Source organism: Canis lupus, chromosome 28, assembly GCF_048164855.1.
Source record: "Canis lupus baileyi chromosome 28, mCanLup2.hap1, whole genome shotgun sequence".
NCBI lineage: Eukaryota > Metazoa > Chordata > Mammalia > Carnivora > Canidae > Canis > Canis lupus.
This window is the reverse complement of record NC_132865.1, coordinates 37738600-37758916: the sequence shown is the minus strand read 5'-3', so window position 1 is coordinate 37758916 and position 20317 is coordinate 37738600.

Below are 20317 nucleotides of genomic sequence, written 5' to 3'. Positions count from 1 at the left end.
AAAAATACAAAGCACAGACAAAATTTTCAGAAAACTCTAAATCTCAAAACACAATAGACATACTTCAAATTTTTACATTTCTATCAGTGCAGTAAAAATTCCAAAAACAAAGCTGAAATGTGATTGTCAAGTCTCAATCTTACCATCTAGTTCCATTTCCAAAGTGGTGATAACTGGATTCAGTATATAGCAGTAAGGGAGAGGACAGAGGGAGTTTAGAAGAACCACAAATGAGAGAATTTATTACAGACAGAGGCACAGCATGCTGAAAGCAAGACTTTTTCTGGCAACTCTAGGTGCCACCATGTAGAAAACATTCATTGGTGTGACCTTTGGTTTAGTGTATGCAGGTTTATACAATTGGATAGAACCACAGGATTCACATTTGCAATAATGAAAGATACATAGTTATGAAACTCATTCTGTATTAAAATGACCATTAGCTAAACTATATATTTATCCAGGTGAGGTTATAGACATATTACAAATTCAATAACATAAGGCAAAGTCAATGGTGTCTCCTTTGTCCCAATAACATGCATAAAGATGTATATTTTCAAGCTGGGAAGTGATAATCATGGAAAATTTATGGGAGGGATATCTGAAAAGCAGCTTAAAGGCCCAGAAGCCATAGGGAGCTGCACAATTTCATAAATACTGAAAAAGAATTACTGCAAATCCCCTACCAAGCCCATTATATGTGTCAGAACTCGGGAAATTTGAGGAAAGTGATTTAACGCCTGAGATGGTGACTGCCAAGAATGAATATGTCACAATTTCTCACAGGAGTGAGGAAATCGTCACAGGGGCTGGTAGCAGTCAATCAACAGCCCACAAAGAGTCCACCGATCCAGGCCAAATCCAAGTAGTGCTCCTGGGGAAGCCAAAGAGGCAGTGTTCAAGGGAAACTGCATACCTCGCCAAGGGTTGCTACTGGAGAAGGAGTCCCACAGTCTCCGTTTGGGCTTGGTGTTAGAGTCCCCTAGTCCACAGATGACTGCAACCTCCTGTGGCCATATCACCCACAGGCAATTAAGGGCATGAAGGCAAAAACAGCAACTATGCTATGCTATCTTGCAAGTACCAGAGCAATGATCTACTGGTCAAGTCTACTCAGCATTTACTTATAAGCATCCCAAGATGCTTTCCTAAAGTAGTCATTTCTGGGAATCTGCCTCCTTCCATACCAATGGAGGGCTTCACTTGGGTGGAGGTGAAGTTTGATGCAGTAAGGTACTTTCTGTCACTTTTCCCTATTTCTTGGGTTGATGCATATGGCAAGACGAGCCAGCCCTGCTCCTTCTTGAATTCTGTCCAGCCATCCCACTCACCAAGAAAGATGGTGTATGTAGAGCCACTGGGCCTTGTTCTGTCTACCTAAAGAAGGAGAAGAGAATATACCACAGAGATTTCTTTTTTTAATTGCCATCTTCCTGTGGTCTAGAGTAGCAACTCAAATTTTCAAAATCTCTTTTTACTTTGATATGCCCAGCAACTTGCTCATTCCCTTGTAGAGCACCACTGTTTCATGTTTTCCAGGCAGCATTTTTTCCATATTGTTTTAGACACAGTGCCATTATAATCACTTGCAATTGACCAGTAATTGTTGCAGAAGCCGGCCTCCCTCTGCCAGTGCCACCCAGTTGCTGGACTACACCCAGCTGAGTGCAATAAGTTCCAGAATCCAATCAAAGCTAAGCCCCATCAGTATCCAGGTTTCTCATTATGAAGTTGAGCCAACACTTGCTTCAATGCAATACCTCCCTCTTACAGAACCCACACAAAGCATTCCATTTTAGCTATGATTCAGGTCCCTGAAATACCTCTGTAGAAAAACTGAATAGGCAACTCTGCCGTGATCATTAATTCATGTTTGGAGATCTTCTCTTTGCGACTGGCTTTATAAGCGAAATGGAAATGTGCATCCATATCCCATCTGGAAAATGGGAATAGTAACATTTTCTTTCAGGAATATGGGAACAAACTTAACTCAAGAAAATAAAGCTGAAGTGCATCCCCTAGCCTTAGCAATTGGAGAGAATAGCTCCAGGAAGGATAACGATCTTTGAGTATCTCTCCTACTCTTGGTTTATGATTAAATTTGAATCACACATGTGAAGTGCAGACATACAACCCTGCACTAATTAAGCCTGAATAATTTTCCTATCTTCTAAGCTATTCAGTAATGAGCAACCTAGAGTAACGGAACAGAATGGGAACTTATTAATAAAGTGATCTTGGCCAAACTACATGACCTGTTATTTGTAAAATGGCATTAATAGGATAAAGTGTTCTCATCACCTGGTTATGAGTCTTAGACAAAGTAGGTACTCGATACAGGCTTGCTCCCTGAGATAACTTCCCACTCCATCTATTAATCATAATGCTGATAACAACAATACCTAGAATTAACTGACTGCTATTGAGAAATAAAGTGTATCACAGCTCACATCCACAATTGAGCGCGTGGTATTCACCCCTCCAGAATTTCCCAAACCCTGACGATTTTTTTTAAATTACAACACAAGCTGTCTGTCACCCAGCTCTGGTGAAGTAATGCCTCGTAACACATGCTCACCAGCACTCAGATCTCCTGCCTACTGTATACATTATCCTGAGCACATGTGTGATTTCATCTAGCCCTAAGAGTGACAACAATGAACAATGAAATCATCATGAAAATGCAACCTTTTGAAAACAACATACATTTCAGTTTTTCCAATAAAAAATGCCAGCATTTTTCAGCAAGTGGACTGAGTGTGGATGTAAGTATGCCAGACCAACTGCTGATAATCAGGAGAAGTTTCAGTCTGCTGGGTGAAGGATGTGTCATATCTATCTGGTGGTTTTGGCCTCCCCCCAAGTACTCCAACCATTCACATTGAAACTTGTAATGTGCCTGTTTCATGAAACAGAACTTTCCCTTCCCACATTTCATTGCTTCTTCAACGTTGCCTCTTGTGCCCTAATTGCCCTAATTATTCATTTATTTCAGTTCATTTTCCTCTTTTGGTATTAATTTAGCTTTCTTCCTCTCACAGAACATATTCCAATGGCCAAAAAATAGGCAAATCTTTTTAGAGGGATGTTATGGGTGTATATATGTGTTGTTTTGTGTGTGTATTTCTCTGTGTGTATGTGTGTTTGTGTTTGTTAGAAATGGTAAAAAAAAAAAAAAAAAAAAAAAAAAAACTGACCCTGGCCTTTCAGAGTTAAAGGTGTTAATCGAGTTCTCACTCTTTGTGGGTGTAGGCCCACAGAGACACTATCCAGCCTTTCATATGTCTAAATCCACACATTTGTGACAGAAGTCATTACTGGAAGCATCCCTTGTTTGTGAAATCCTGAACTCTGTAAGGAAGCCAAGACAGGTTGAATCAAACCCCATTTCTATTAATGCTTCCCCAGAGGCTTAAAGAGGTTACAGAATATCACTACCTCTGCTGTTCCATATGTGAAAGGACAAACGGCCTGCTTTCCTAGCTAATAGTGGGTTGTTTCACTAGTGAATGTTTGTGTAACGCTATGAAGTGCAACCGTCTGCTACAAAGGCTCTTTGTCTCATGTGTTTACATGTTTTGTAAATGATTGAGTGTAATAGAGCTCTGCTCATCTCAAGATTCTTATCGAATCATGGACGGCAAATATTAAAAATGATCTTAAAATATGCATTTGCCCTAGGATCCAGAAGGAATTTTACATCATTTTATGTGTTCAGTAGATTAATATTTCCTTTATGTTAATATGCAAGTTTATTATTCTTGTTATCTTCATTTAATGTCCTAAGGAACCAGGTGAGACGATTTTGTGAGTGTAATGATCACTGGCATAAAGTACACATGAGGGTCACTCAGGACATGCCATCCTTTTCAAGGCATTTTGCCAAAAGAGCCTGGAGTTAATTAATTAATACTGGGAAATCCCCTGCCAGTCCCAGCTTTGAGAGACAAAAAAATAATAATAGGAGTCTTTTAGGCTGTAGGCCAACACACCTCTTCTATAAAAATTCAAAGCCTAATCAGAACTCTGATACCAAATATTCTTTTACAAAGAGTAGCTAATACAGAACTCATTATGTGGAATAAAAGATAAATAAATGGTGAGCCCCATCACTTTCTGGCATAATTTATGACATCTGTATCATTCTCTACCATAAATCAAGTTACCTTTATAGCTGTATTGGAGTTTGTGTTGATATAATATAGCATCCATGGATTGTTACGTCACACGCAGGGCAGGCCCTGTGCTCACCCAACAGGTAATGCTTGGGCAGGGAGATCTGCAGCCCGACTGTACCTTGCATAAGCACGGAGTGGAGGCAAGGCACAGAGAACTAGAGAGGACAGAATGTTTGACAGTCCCTCTTCTGCTTATAGAAACCACACTGTGTGGCATGTCTTAGTGCACATGTAGAGAAAAAAAACAAAGAGGCAGGCACCATGAGAGAGTGAATAAGAAGCAAAGAGAGAAAGAAAAGAGCCATGGAGACAGACTGGGAAAGAAAGAGAGAGACCTCAGGGAGAGGGCAGCAAGAAGGCGAACTAGGGGTGGGAAGGGAGGAAGCATTTCCTAGTTAACTCTTCCCCAGGTTTGATTGGCTGCTACTTGAGGACTGTTTCCCTGGCTGCAGCTGCTGTGCAACCGCTTCCTGCAATTAACTGACTTTATTTACTTTGTCTGTTCCTCCCCCTCCTTTAACCCCTTATTTGCCAAGCCATCTGAGGAGCCCACAACCTTGGCTGGAGGAGGTAGATTTATACTAGCACACTGTATACTGTATCTACCTGCATCCACTTGAGGCTCTGAAATATGTATAAATACATATTTGTAGTTATATCCTATAATCTAATATAAATCTATATATTTGTTTATACTTATATAATATCTTTATTATGTTTATGTTGTATAACACACATTTATGTTATATATATGTGTGTATTATATGTAAATATATATTTATGTTGTATAACACATTTATGTTATATAATACACGCTATATCTCCTAAATCACTTTAAGGCCTATGTGTGACTCCAATGTGGATTTATTAAGTAGTCATTTCCTGACCATGGCATACACCTGTGCACATACATGCACACATCTTCACATATACAAGTAACCAAATGCTGACACATCCGATCTATCTCAGCAATAAGAAATGAAGAGGGAGAAATCATAAGTTTGACATGGTTTTAGGTAAGACATTTATGTCTACATACATAAAACTTGGCAAAATGGCTGCAAAAGCATAACTACATAGTGAATTTAGTGAGTGATTGAATGCTGAATTTACTGACAACTCTGACCAGTTTAACAGTTCCTTCATGGGAGACAAGTGTGTGTCTTCCAGTGTAAAGCCACTGAAACGTAACTTTAGGGTCATGGTTTTGTGGAGTGAGTGAGTTAGTCGGCTTAATCTATTCATTCCAATAATCTATAACAGCTACAATAGTCAAATCTGTATGCAGCTAGTGCTCAGTAAATATTTTAGGCAGAGGGGAGGGGGTTCCTACACTCACGTTCCAAAACCACCAAAACATTTTTTTGATAAATAATACTATACTAAAAAAATATGTGTGTATATATGCCTGTAACAGATACATATGGCAAATAGAACAAAATAAAGTATAGCTACTCACAGTTATATGTTATACATTAAATATATATTAAATATTACCCTAAGCAATCTAAATATATTTAATATTTTGGAGAAGTAGTTCTCATAGGGCAAAACTTTTTAATTGATTGCATGACTTGATTTTGAGCATAGTCCAAATTTGTACTGTCTTGATGTATATTTTTCATTTCTGAGAGCTGGGGATTACAAATTTTTCTCTAAGAAACATTTTGAACTCCTTACACTTTATCCAGTGTTTTTTTCCACATTCAATTTAAGAGAATTTTCTAATTGTAAAAGCATATTCACTTGAACCTAGAACTCATTCATTCTTATTGTAACTAGAAGGCATGATAAAGACATCACTTCCCCTGAGAAGCACACAGTGTAAGCTTATTTTTTTTTTAGCCAAGCTCAATAGACCCTGCGGGTGTGCTAGGAACATAGTCTTAATCATTCAATAATCCTAGAGGACTTTATTATTATCATCTCCATTTCGTAGTTGGGAAAACTGGTTCTCAGCTAGATTGGATAAGTTGCCCCAAAACAGAAAGCATGTGAACAACAGAAGAGGAATCAGACTCAGGTCTGTCTGACTCTGAAACCCAAATTCTCATCCACTGAACAAATTTGCACCTGCTCAGGCCGGAGGAGAGACTCAGCTTTGCTTTGAGAAGTGATGTGCTGTAAAGTAAGGTATGTATTTACAGTATCAAAGAGGGCATCCTTTCAACTGTGATATCCTAAATGTTTCTCAAGGGAAAGTTTTCTGCATCTCTTGTGTAACTAATCATTCTACCAGAATAGGACTTGCATAGCATTTTCTATTAAAAAGGAAGGTTAAATAGCAAAGACAAGCGGCTGAGAGAACACCACTGAGAATCCTTTAAAGAAAGCGACTGGCTCAGCAGGAGCACCTATATTTAGCCAATTAGTCAGACACATTTCTTACCTAGGAAGCCACTGAGCTGAATGAACAGGTTGTAGATTCCGTTGAAAGGAGACAGGAGAAGATGATTTGAAAGAAAAGAAAGGCAAGAATGCTGAGAACAATAGGATTCTTGAAAAGAGCAAATGACAGAAAAACATAATGTCAAAGTCAAGTCAGAGAAAGAAAATTGTAGGGGGAAGAGAAAAGGAAATCTGAAGACAAGAAAGACAACTTCCAGAAAAGAAAAAGCAGAACATACTTTTATAGTTCTTTACATTCTTATGAACTTTGCAACTGGGCTCCCTTGCATTAAAAATTATTGAGCACTGTGCATAATATATAAGCTCTTCAGTCCCTGGAAAGTAGGATTCTCTTGCTACTGAAACTTGGCCATCTGAACAAAATATCTTGTTTCTAGTTTGATTTATTATTAATAACTTCATCAGTTATAGTTTTTATCAGAGCAAATAGATAAGTTTCTGCAAGGCTCAGAGAAAGCCAATGGTCTCCTTGTCTGAGAAAGGGACTTCTTTTTGGAGACTGGGTCACTCCACCCTAAGAGAAACCCTTGTCAGCTACATGGCAACTCTCCGATATCACCAGAGAGGCCATTTGCTCTTTCATATTGGGCAATAAATAATGTACTTAGATGTCCCTGAAGACAAACACCTGTTCTACCTTTACATTTTTATTTTATATTCTCTGCAAGATATTTGATTTCACAGAATACTTTGTTTAGTATAATTTGAATACTTCTTTCACACTTTAGCTAACAATATTAAGCTAATCTCTACCTGTTTCTTTCATTCTCTGATTTAACGACTACAGAGATAAACGCATTTTCACTAAAAAACATCATTTGACAAACTCTATTTACTAATTTTCCTTTGTTTCGATTGATTATACGATTTAAAATGTGAATAAACAATATTATTTCCCCTGATTTACAAGTTCTTAAAACTACATTTTTTACTGGGAATGAAAGTATCCAACTGTATAGCTCACTCTTTAGGATATTCGTAGAAAGAACACTCTTCCTCACAGAAATCTGGATCACGTGATTATACTATTAGAGAATTTAAATTTAGTCAATGACATACAGACAAATACTGAATTTGTATCTTGCTTCTTTTTTTGTAGTTTACAAGACATTCTTCTAGGAAATGATCATGCCTGGTTTTAAGAATCTGTTAAAATATGTCCCCATGCACTGAGATCTATGAAGTCTATGAACTTTTCCAAAGGGAGCTGTGAAAAAAAAAAAAAAAAGTGTTTTCCTAAAGCTACCTCTGGCTCTGTATTTTCCCTGTTATTACAGTTCCAAGGTTTAGATCAAACAAGATCACCTGCTCTACATTACTCATTTCCCTCAGCAATGTCCGATAACTCAAAGGAACCTTTCATTTACCAAAGTTCCCATTTCCACTTCCTAATCCACAGAGCTATTTCTGAGCCAGCTCCACCCACATCTCTCACCACCTGATGGTCCTTCTCTCAGAGGCCACAGAAATGAAAATGTTGCCACAGTTTGTTGGATAAAGAACAAAATCACAATATTTGGAATGAGTATCTTGATAGTTGAATTGGAGATCTCCAATTTCTTATTTTTTTTTTGGCTTATATGCTACAGAATTTTATTTATAAAGTTCTGCCTCATTTAAAAAACTTTTTTTCCACTGGGTGATATAAACACTTCTGGGCATCAATTGGTTGTCTAATATGAACCCCAAACTTACTACACCCAAAATGGAATGCAAACTCTTGATCTAAAACAATGCAAAAAAAAATTTTTTTTAATTCATTTCCCAAAGTTCTAGGTTCCAGGGAAGAACATAACCATTCCAAAACCCGGCAATCTTCTATGACATCTCCCTTCACGTCATCTACCTTAGACAACTTGTCTTCAATCTTGTTGACACAAATTCCTACAACCTTGCAACTCTCCCAAGTCCCATAGACTACCACCTTCTGCTACGGCTTGTGAAAATCCTCCTGTCCAGTTGTTCTAGGCTCCCACTCTTTCCTTTCAGATCATTTTAGCCCTAGACTTAAATCCTTCAGGGTCCTCCTATTGCTGTGTGAATAAAAACAAAATAATCTTTAAGTGGCCTACCAGGTCTTGCTCACTTGGCCACCCCCTCGCCTGCTGAAATTCAACAAAATTCACAGAGCCATCTCAGAAGCCAAATCTGAATTTTTTGCCTTCCATAGTCAGGAAGAAAGGTAGGATCCAGAGAGCTGAATCACAGCAAGGAGTGCTAACTGGAAAAGAAAAAAATTAGGAAAGGCCCTCTTAATATATTTTCTCTATTCTCTGGGTGAAGGGGAGTGAGATGGGGTAAGAGGAGAAATAGATCTATTGAAAGATGATCCGTGTAAATTTCTCATGATAGAGCATAAAGCAATCTACTGAGTGAGAGAAGTTATTTGCAAATGAAATATCCAATAAGGAAAAGGAAAACATTATATGGTCTCATTCATTTGGGGAGTATAAAAATTAGCGAAAGGGAATAAAGGGAAAAGAGAGAAAATGAGTGAAAATATCATGAGAGACACCTAACTCTGGGAAATGAACAAGGGGTAGTGGAAGGGGAAGTGGGCGGGGGGTTGGGGTGACTGGGTGATGGGCACTGAGGGGGGCACTGGGTGGGATAAGCACTGGGTGTTATGTTATGGTATATGTTGGCAAATTGAACTCCAATATAAATAAATAAATAAATAAATAAATAAATAAATAAATAAATAAATAAAATATCCAATAAGGGATTAATATCCAAAATAAAGAACTTACACAACTCAACACCCAAATAACAGTGTGATTTAAAAATGGACAGGATCTGAATAAACATTTTTCCAAAGAAGACATACAGATGGCCAACAGGCAAATCAAAAGATGCTCAACATCACTAACTATTAGATTAATGCAAATCAAAACTGCAATGAGATATCACCTCACACCAGTTGAAACTGCTAAAATAAAAAAAGATAAATCACAAGTGTTGGTGAAGATGTGAAGAAAAGGAAACCCTTGTGCAATGTTGGTGATAATGTAAACTGGTGCAACCACTATGGAAATCACTACCAGGTATTTACTCAAAGAAAACAAAAGTACTAATTTAAAAAGATATGTGCAACCACATGTTTATTGCAGTATTATTTACAATAACCAAAATATGGAAGCAACCTATATGTCCATCAATAGACAAATGGATAAAGAAGATACAGTGATACACACACACACACAGACACACACACACGCACGCACTGGAATATTACTCAGTTACAAAAAAGAATGGAATCTTGCCATTTGCAACAACATAGATGAACCTAGAGGATATCATACTAACTGAAATAAGTCAGACAGAGAAAGACAAATACCATGCTATCACATTTACATGTGGAATCTGAAAAACAAAATGAACAAACAAAAAACGAGACTCCTAAATACAGAGGACAAACTGGTAGTTGCCAGAGAGGCGGTGGGGAGTGGTGGGTAGAGCTGGGTAAAACAGATAAAGGAGACTAAGACGTATTAACTCCCAGTTATAAAATAAATAAGTCACAGGGGTGAAAAGTACAGCATAGGGAATAGAGTCAATACTATTGTCATAATATATGGTGACATATGGTGACTATACTTATCATGGTGAGCTTTACATAATGTATAAAGTTGTCAAATCACTATGTTACACACCTGAAACTAATATAATATTTTATGTTAATTATATTTCAAAAAAAATTTAAAATCATAATAAAAGTCTCATGAAAGAAAATAAGCATTTGGATACTTTCTGACATTTCAAGATGATGCACTCGGGTGGGGTTCTGAGTCCTGCTCGGTGGAGTGATGTCTGCTCTGTGACTCATGTAACCTCTGTCACAATCCTCAGCCATGCATAAAATATTTTTCCTGCTTTTAAAATACCTTCATTTTCTAGGATTTTGACGCAAAGTCACTGCAACCCATTTGTAGCAAGTCAAACCTTGCTTTCAGAATAACATATACTTTTACACGCTCACTCCACTGAAATATGGGGAAGTCATTTTCAGGAATTTATTTATTCCAAATCTTTCAGAACCAAGTAAAGATGTTTGTTTTTCAAAAGGTTGCTTAATGATCATTCTTTTTGACATTACATGATGGAAAGTCAACAATGTGACATTTGCCATAAGAAAAACAGAAAGATGGGGCTGAGAAGTACAATAACAAGAGCTGCCACCGCAGCAGCCAGTAAGTCTGGGATGATTTTTCGGTGCAATTTGTTTCTTTTAGTCTGGCAAAGGTTTTGGCTTCAGTCTCATGTTCTTTGATTATTATTATGCCTGTCTACTAGTGGAAACTGCAAGTACTCTTTCTGTCTTTCCACCCTGGAAGAGTGGAAAGAAGAAATGAGCCAAATTTGCTCTGAACACGGGTTTGGAAGAAAACGATCCCACTATTGAGTGGAAAGATCCAGAAGGGCTATTTATCTCTACAACCATATTCACTGGAGAGTCACTCCATTACCGAGTCTCTGCACATATGCAGGGTGAAAGCTTTGATGAGCAGTGTGTGGGGTATGGGGCTAACTTGGAACTAATTTGTTCAGGGTGAGCCATAAGCTTTATTGCTGATAGCATTTCCCGGAGATGCCAAAACCTTCTCCATTTACAGCAAATCCACCACTAAACTGCATCCCAGGGCACCACAGCTTCAGGTACATGAGGTGTACAATACCCTGCTTGACCCTGCAGTGATCTTTGAACAACAACTGTGCGATTAAGCATAACTAGCTGCCACCTAATGGCTTTTCCTTCTGCCACCCATATTTTGAGGTCCAAGTGATGTACAGCTATACTCTGTGCCCTTTATATATGGTGACTACATCCAAATTGCATAATGTCAGGATGGATTAGACAGCATCTTTTAAAAGAAAATGTAATTCTCATGTGAATGTTTTTAAAATGTAGAGAATAGGGATATATCAATTTCAAGGAATTTTCTTCTTTAATGGCATATCTTCTGGTGGTTCCTAATGCACAATAAAAATATATATAATTTTGGGGGATCCCTGGGTGGCTCAGTGGTTTAGTGCCTGCCTTTGGCCCAAGGCATGATCCTGGAGTCCCGGGATCAAGTCCCACATCGGGGCTCCCTGCATGGAGCCTGCTTCTCCCTCTGCTTGTGTCTCTGCCTCTGTGTCTCATGAATAAATAAATAAAATATTTTAAATAAATATATATATAATTTATATTTAAATATTTAATGAGTTAGTCATAGCAGAGAAAGACTCAGGAAAAAAATGGAGTTTCATGAATTCCAGTAATGAAACTTTATAAAATAAACATGGGGAGTGTATTAGTCTTCTGTGACTGCATGACAAATTACTATAAACTTAGCAGCTTAAAACAATGCATTTGTGTTATCTCACGGTTCTTTAGATCAGAAGTGCACTCAGAATGCCAGGGTTCTCCACGCAGGGTCTCATAAGACTGAAACCAAGGTGCTCGCAGGATGTGGGCCTGTCTGGGCTTTGAGGGCATCTTCCACATTCATCCAGGCTATGGCAGGATTTAGTCTGCTGGATGTAGGCCTGAGGTCCCTGTTCTTTGGCCAGCTATCAGCTGGGGACCCTCAAAACTCCAAGAGGCCATTCTCCATCCCTACCATGTGGCTCCTTCCAGTGTCAGAAGGGAAAATCCTTCTTACATGAGATCCTTCTCCTGTTTCCCATCTCTGACTTCCTCTCCCTCTGACCTCTCGACAGCTCATGGAACCAGGTGGGGCCAAGTCCACTGTGCTGCACAACACAGCTTAATAACAGGGGGAGATGCCATCCTAGTCACAGCCTCAGTGGAGGGCACTGCGCTGAGGATCTGTGGTCCGAGGCTAGGGGCAGCTCAACTCATTCCCCCAGCACCGTGGCTCCCCACTTTGCATAGCTTGGGGCCACAGCCCAGGGTCTTGCTCAAGGCCCCACGGAGGCCACTGCTGTCATCTTTCCCTTCCTCTGCCACCTCTTTTCAAGTTCTATTTTAGCTCCTTGGATGTTACTGTTTTTTGTGGATCTTTTGACACCTTTAATTGCTCTTCTCTTCCTATGCCTATTAAGTTTTCTCACCCTTTGATATTGGCATTAGGAACATTTTGAATAATTTGCCAAATAATGTTTTACTACTGCTGTTCCCTGTAAGTTACACTGCTCTGTCTTTAACCCTGTATTAATTTTGCTGTAGTGTTAGGCTGCACAGAGTGAGATTAGGTTACAAATAAGATAAGAGGGCTTCTTAGACACCATGTCTTATTTCTCATGGCTACTAACTCAAAGCAGATGTGATTTAATATTGCAAACTTGCTTTGAAACCCAAAAACTGATTTTAAAAATGATTTCTTCTTTTGGCACCCAGCTAGCCTGTGCCTATCCAGCTAAACTTTGAGCACCAACTCTAAGAAGGAGTTAGAACATTTTTCTGACATTGAAATTCTTTCAAACTCTCCACAAAACTAAAGCATAGAAATATCATCATCAATATCAGAACCATGATTCTTCAAATCCTGGCACATTTCATTGGTGTGCTTTTGAGGTATTCTAAAGCCTGGATTTGTTTCTGACTCATATGAATAAATAGAGAAATCCTTACTTTTTTCTGGTCCTCACCCACTTGGTTCCCATATTGGAAAAGCAAAGAAGAGTAACTCTATGACCACATCAACAAAGTGGACAAGAGCCACATTTTTATGTTTCACAAAGTCACATTTTTCATCACACATTTTTCATCACATTCTGTGACCTTTGAGATCACCTAGACAGAATTTCATTTCTGCCTATGAACAGCAGAAATGGGCTGTTTCTGTGGATTCTCAAATAACACCGGCTGCTCCAGCACTTAGCTTTCCTTCTCTTTGTCATCTGTCCTCTTCCTGCCCACCCCACTTAATTTCTGCAAAATGTGATCCACGCTTTTTATGACACACTCTGGAGCTCTCTCTATCAGGAAGAAGGATGCTATTTGTTCGCCACTTTGTTCTGAAACACAACTTAAAAATGCATCTCCTGTTGTCACTGAATTCGTCTTAATTGTAAGGTGAAAAGAGACAAAGAAGGCAGTGTCCTAGAGGGAACCTTGAAAACAATGAGAAGGTAAGTTCTGAGAAACACCTCAAAGACAGAGTATTTCACATCCCTTTCTTGAATTTAAAATAGGCACAACTGAAAATGTAAGATTTCCTGGAGTCCTGTGACAAAAGTATAAAAATATAAGAATACATTAGACTGGCAGCTGCCCTTGATCACACTAGGTAAAATGGAAGTCTACTCTCTCCTAACTGCCCCCAACCTTACTTCACCCTGCAGCACACATGGCAAAGGTGCAGTTTACAAGGACATCCTAGATTGACACACAAACTGAATTGCAATCTGTTTCAAATAAAAGCGTGTTTATTTTGTTGTTGTTTTCTTTGAGGATCCCAACATCAAACACACAGAAAGAGATGAGTCAAAGCCCTTTGACCTGGCAAATCACCAGGACGAAATGGTGGACTATGAGTTGAAAAGGATGCAAATTATAAGGTTCCATTTTTTAAGAAACTGAAGGATATAACCTAAGAATGTCTAAAAATTTGCTAAGACTTTGAGATCTTTTCTTCTCAAGTCTCTGTGGTAGGTAAAATATTGACCCCCTAAAGTTGTCCAATTCCCAATCCCTGGAACCTGGGAATATGTGTCTCACATGGCATAAGGGAATTAAGGAGAAGGTAGGCTGCAGATGGAGTGAAGGTTGCTCATCAATTGACCTTGAGATGGGAAAGTATCTGGACTATCCAAATGGGCCCAATGTATTCACAGTGTCCCCTAGAAGTGGAAGAGGGGTGATAGGAGGAGGTCAGAGCGATGCAATATAAAAAGACTGTATCTACCTTTGCTGGCTTTAAAGATGAAGAAAGGGGCCATGAACCAAGGAATGTGGGCAGCCTCTAGAAGCTGAAAAGGCAAGGAAGCAGAGCCTACAGAAAGAAACACAGCCTTGTAACAGTTTGATTTTAACTTGGTGAGTCCTTGCCAGACTCTGACCTCCAGAAGTATAAAGGAAATGTGTGTTGTTTTAAGCCACTACATTTGTGGTGATTTCTTATGGCAGCAATAGAAAACTAATATGGTGACATAGTTGGTTAAGCACCTGACTCTTAGTTTCAGCTCAGATCATGATCTCAGGGTCTTTGGATCAAGCTGTCCATCAGGCTCTGCACTCAGTATGGAGTCTGCTTAAAAACTCTCTCTCCCTCTCTCTGCACCCCCATCAATGCTCTCTCTCTCTAAAGTAAATAAATAAATCTATTTTTAAAAAAGAAGAAAAGAAAACTAATACAGCATCTGACACATCTTTACTCATCACCTGGTGACAATATGTGAACTGATGCATCCTAATGGAGATGCATGGTAAACTGGGAGTCTGTCCTTTTATTATTAATCTAATGGCTTATTATATTAACTATTATATTAACACAGTAGATTAAACTAAGGGTTGCATTAATGATTGTAAAAAATGTAAACATCTTAACTATGCATTATGTTCCATAAGAGATGTTCCATAAGATAGTCTGCACACTATCCTAATTTGAATTCCTTATGGGCCCTGGAAAACAGTGACACCACTTGTTAAAAGTGCCAGTGCCTTAGCAGTGGCAGATTCCAAACAAGGCTATGGTTTTATTCTCCAAAATCCTTTACAGTAAAGAAAAGGTGTGTTTCTACCTAAGTAAGGTAAAACCCAAGAACAAAATGCAGTCTAGACTGATATAATCTCCCATCAATTTGTAGAACCAGTGTTAGAATTTTCTTAATTTCATAATACTTAGACATTGTTCAGTTGTTTTTTTGTTCAGGTTATTCTCAAAAAGTCTGTGGTTAGAATTTTGCAATAAATGAGAACATAGATTTTATACGTGCTCCCTGAGATGGATTAATAAGAGCCTTCTGGTCCTTCCCACCCATTGCTGCAGCTCCACACATGAGACCTAAGGCACTATGCCACCCTCTTGGCCTCAGCTCAACCTCAGGGATGGACTGCTAGGCTGGGGGCAGACCTGCCTGGTGGACTGCCAACTCTGCAATGGCCAGGATACTGGAGGGCTCCACCATGAGGCAGGATTCCTCAGTAATAAGCTGCAAAGGAATATCCGTCCTCTTTTTATTTAAAGAAACGGCTCTCCAAAAGAGCATGCACCTTAAAAATATGTTGTATCCAGAGGCAAACAAGAAAGAGAAAAGAAACTGTATTCGAGGAAGGAATCTATAACAAAAATGAAGGTGAAAGATACAGAGAAAGAGAGAGAGCCAGAGAAAAAGAGAGTGTCTAACCAAGATCTTGTATAGGGTTTCATGTAATTCTTAACCCCAAAACAGTACAAAACAGTCTAGGAGGCCAAAAGCTGTTGTTAAATAAAAATTTAGGCCTTTTGTTTATTCATTCAACAAACATTTATGGAGTGCTTATGATGTTCTAGACCACTATGAGGATGAGAACATGAGTATTAATTACTATATTGTATTATAAAATCTCTTATCAGAAGTATCCAGAACCACCTTCCATGAGTCAGTCAGCTGGGATGGTGCATCTAAAACTTCAACATACACACAAGCCTCCTGGAGCCCTGCTACAAGTCAAACTTGGGAAGCTCCTGAGAGCCTGTGTTTGTAACAGATTTTGAAATATTGAAGCTGCTGTTCCAGGGACCACACTTTGAATAGTAAAGAGCTAGAACCTGGGACTCAGCTTGCTTTATCCATCTCATTTTACTACTATTCTCCTGAGAACACTTCATAAAATCCCTAAGATAAGACATTTTTCCCTGTCACTACTGTACAACTATATAACACAAGGCAATAATATTTTTGATGCTGACCTTTGTAAAGTGACTGATAAAATTACAGAACAAGGTATACTTTCATTTTTTGTGTGGGGGAGAGACATATGGATGTGGTAGCAATCTGGAAATACATTACCTATATTCATCAAAATGGAATGACTCAAAATGTCAACAGCTCCAAAGCTCTTCCACTGACTAAGCAAGCAGGTGCTTTATTTGTCAGTGGGATATGGAAACATACTTATGATAAACAAGGGATGGCAGGATTCAAAATCAGTTTTCAGTGAAGGAAAGCTCTTCAGCCAGGGCAGAGGTAGGGACATGGAGTAGAAGTGAATGCCCTGCATGCAGAAATAAACCAGGCCATTACTAACCCGCCAGACAATAAAGCTTCAGGAGAGTCGGATTTTACTACCATATTTTACAAAGCATCGTGCCTTGAACTGCTCCCAGATGCACTGTTCAGGTTCACACTCCTCGTCTCCCCTTCCTACTTTATATGAGGTGATCATATCTTTTACTCACAGAGCTGGGAAAGATGTCCTTGAATGTACCAACCATAGACATTTCTATCATTAAAGCTTGGTTATAAAATCTCCCTGAAGAACAAACGGTAGGGACTGTGCTGGCTTTATAAAAGTTCCATTAGTCCTAGGAGCAAAGTCTCCGTGGCCAAAACCCAAATCCCTCACATGCAGTGGAACCATCGCTGACCGTAAAGGACAGAGTGGCTATGACCTTTCACACAGAGAGTCATTTGTAAGTGAATTAAAGTTATCACCAAAGGATTAAAATCATGGCTATGAATCAACAATTTCCAATAGATGGATACTGCTCCATAAGCTAACAAGTTAAGTAGAAGAATGAGATTACCTTAATTGCAGATTTGTAAAACGTTTCTTTTAAAATTAAGATTCCACATGCTTCAATTCTCTTAAATGTATTTTAAGTAGACATCTACATTTTCCCTTGAAAGTGTTAATATTTCCTGCTACATTAGAGGAATGAGAGAAGGTGTTGAGAAAGTATTCTCTTTTTAGCTAACATAAACACACAGTATGGATATGCTAATAAAGTATTTTCAAGGAGCAAAAAAAAAATTACCATTTTATGCAGATGATAATGTAATGCTTAACCAGTAAAATAATTCCCTCATTTATTACAATAGCTGTAATTATAATAGCTGTATCATCATTAATAGCTATATAATAGCTGTACAGCTATTAATACTAAGGCACAAAATCAATTTAAATTTAGTCAGAACTTTTATTATTATCAAAAAGTTATTAAGACTCTTTTATGTATAATTTTAATTGCCCCCAAAGCATTCTAAATATTTAGCCATTTAATAAAGAGCCAGCTATCATAAAAGAAACCTTATTACTGTCCCTAAAGCTAATACAGAGTTTGTGTAACAAAGCATTAGAGTCTTAACTTTTTTAGGTTGTAGAGAATTGTTAAAATAATTTAATTTTAAACAAGACCTTCTGAGGCTGTCTCACCTCTTCAGTGAAATATATTAAACCTAATTAAATTCCCATATAATAACTGCCACTTCTCATGAAAGATGGTTTTAATCAATAACATACCAGAATATCATTTCAAAGTATTAACATTTTGTATTTTACATATACATTTAACTTTAAAAGTTAAAAAATATTAACAAATAATAATAAAGCTATCATTCATGGAAGGTTTTCCATGTGTCAGAAACCACATTTATTACACTACATTTATTCTATCCTCTGATTCTAAGGTATGTATTTATTATTGTTATTATTATTTTTATATTTACAAATGAGAAGCCCAAAGTGCTAAAATATGGCAGTTACAAAATCTGAAGGGAAGTCACTCAGACCCCTTAGTTAATACGTTATCCTGCCCCAATATAGACAGAATTATAACATAATCTTTAATTCTTGAATAAGAATTCAAGAATTTTTAATTAATTAAAAAGATAATTTAGACTTTTGATTCTGGAAGACAAATTAGTCAGCAAGATTTGCCTCTTATCTTTCCTGATAGCTCAATGAAATGAAAGTTAAAACTAATAAAAAGACTGAACCTAACAGCACAGATAACTAGGGAGGGACCTGTCAACAAGTGATGACTTCCAACACATTGCTGGAAGGTAAAAAGTGGAGAGGAGAGGACTGACACACAAATACATGGAGAATACTATGCTCTAGAATCTATGATTAAGGGGCTACAGAAGAGGTGTGGGCAAGTCTCTCTGACAAATTCCAGAGAATCTTGGAGTGACAAGTATGGTGTGAGCAGGAGTAAGACACAAGGCAAAGACTGGGTCTTTAATTTAGGTCAGCTGTACCAGCATCACCACTCAAATTTCTCCAACTGTGCTCACAGCTGAAATTTCCACTCAGGTCAAAAAGCATAACAGCTCTTTTCTAAGGAATCTGAATAAAGTATCTGGGAAGACTCAAGCATTCTTATGTATATATCTCTATTTCCAGAAAAAAAAGCTCTTATTCTGGCAATTGGTAGGACACTCACTTGACCATTTCTTTTCCACTTACCAAAAAGAAAAAATTCCTAATCATTAAATCCTTTCCCTATTTTACATTTAATCTCTACTCAAAAGAAAGATAAACATTTTTAAAAATCCTAAATATTCAATAGCAAAGAAAGATTACACTGTCTCCCAAAAAAATACAAATAGACCATTGGCTATACAAGAAAAATGGTCATCATATAAGAGAGAGACCAAATGTATAAACAAACAAACAAACAAACAAAACTGACCCCAGAAGAAATAGAGTAAATTCAGAGAACACAATAGAAATTAAAAAGTGAATATTTTAAATAATTAGGTTAAAGATATTAAGTGAGTTATTACCACTGTACAACAGGACTAAGGTTATACATAAATTTTTTAAATAAAAAAAAAAAGCAAACAGGCACCTGGGTGTCTCAGTAATTGAGCATCTGCCTTCAGCTCAGATGGTGATCCTGGGGTCCTGGGATTGAGTCCTGCATCAGGCTTCCAGTGGGAAGCCTGCTTTTCGTTCTGCCTATGTGTGTGCCTCTCTCTGTCTCACTCATGAATAAATAAATAAACATCTTTTTTTTTTTAAAAAAAGCAGAAAGTCTTAAAAACTAAATATGTAATTGCCAAACAAATTTTTTGAAGAGAAAGCCTACAAAAAAGTCAGGAAGAAAGGATATTCCCTGTTATATAAAAAGAAAAAGACAAAATGTGGGGAAATATGAATAAGATCAGTACAGTAAGTCCAATAGAAAAACAAACAAAGAGCCCTAGAAAAACAAAGAAAGTGAAGGGAAGAAATAACAGAAAAGACTTTCTCCTACTGACAGAAGAGTTGAATTCCAGACTACAAAGGCCCAAAGCTCAACAAATGAAAAATGACCAAGACCCAGACTCAAAATCATCAAATTTCAGAGCACTAACTCTGGGAGGAAAAAATAATGAAGTCAGTTGCCAAGTAATGATAAATGCAACTGCATCAGACTTTTCATTAGCCACACTGTGCTAAGTTAATAGAATAATATTTTAAAAGCTTTGAGGAAAAATAATTTGTAACTCAGAATTTTACCTCTAACTAAACTTTATTCCAGAGTGAGAGCTAGATGAAGACATTTTTCAATAGGTAAGGCATCCGGGAGTGAAAAATGGAGATGGCTAAACAGAGTGAATGGTGTGATTTTAGGAAAAAAGTAGCGGGGGGAAGAGCGATCTCTGTGGGGAGAAGGGGAGTAGATAGAATAAATGGAATACCTGGAGCAGGCTAAAAAGCACACAGAAATTCTGAAAAAGCCAAAAATACAGAAAAGAACCATGGTCCCACTAAGAAGCTGAGGTTAAACTGTGATTTCAGTTTAAGGGGGAAAAAAGAGGGTAAGTATGTGAGAAAAGAGTTGATTTGACCTTGATACTGGAAACAA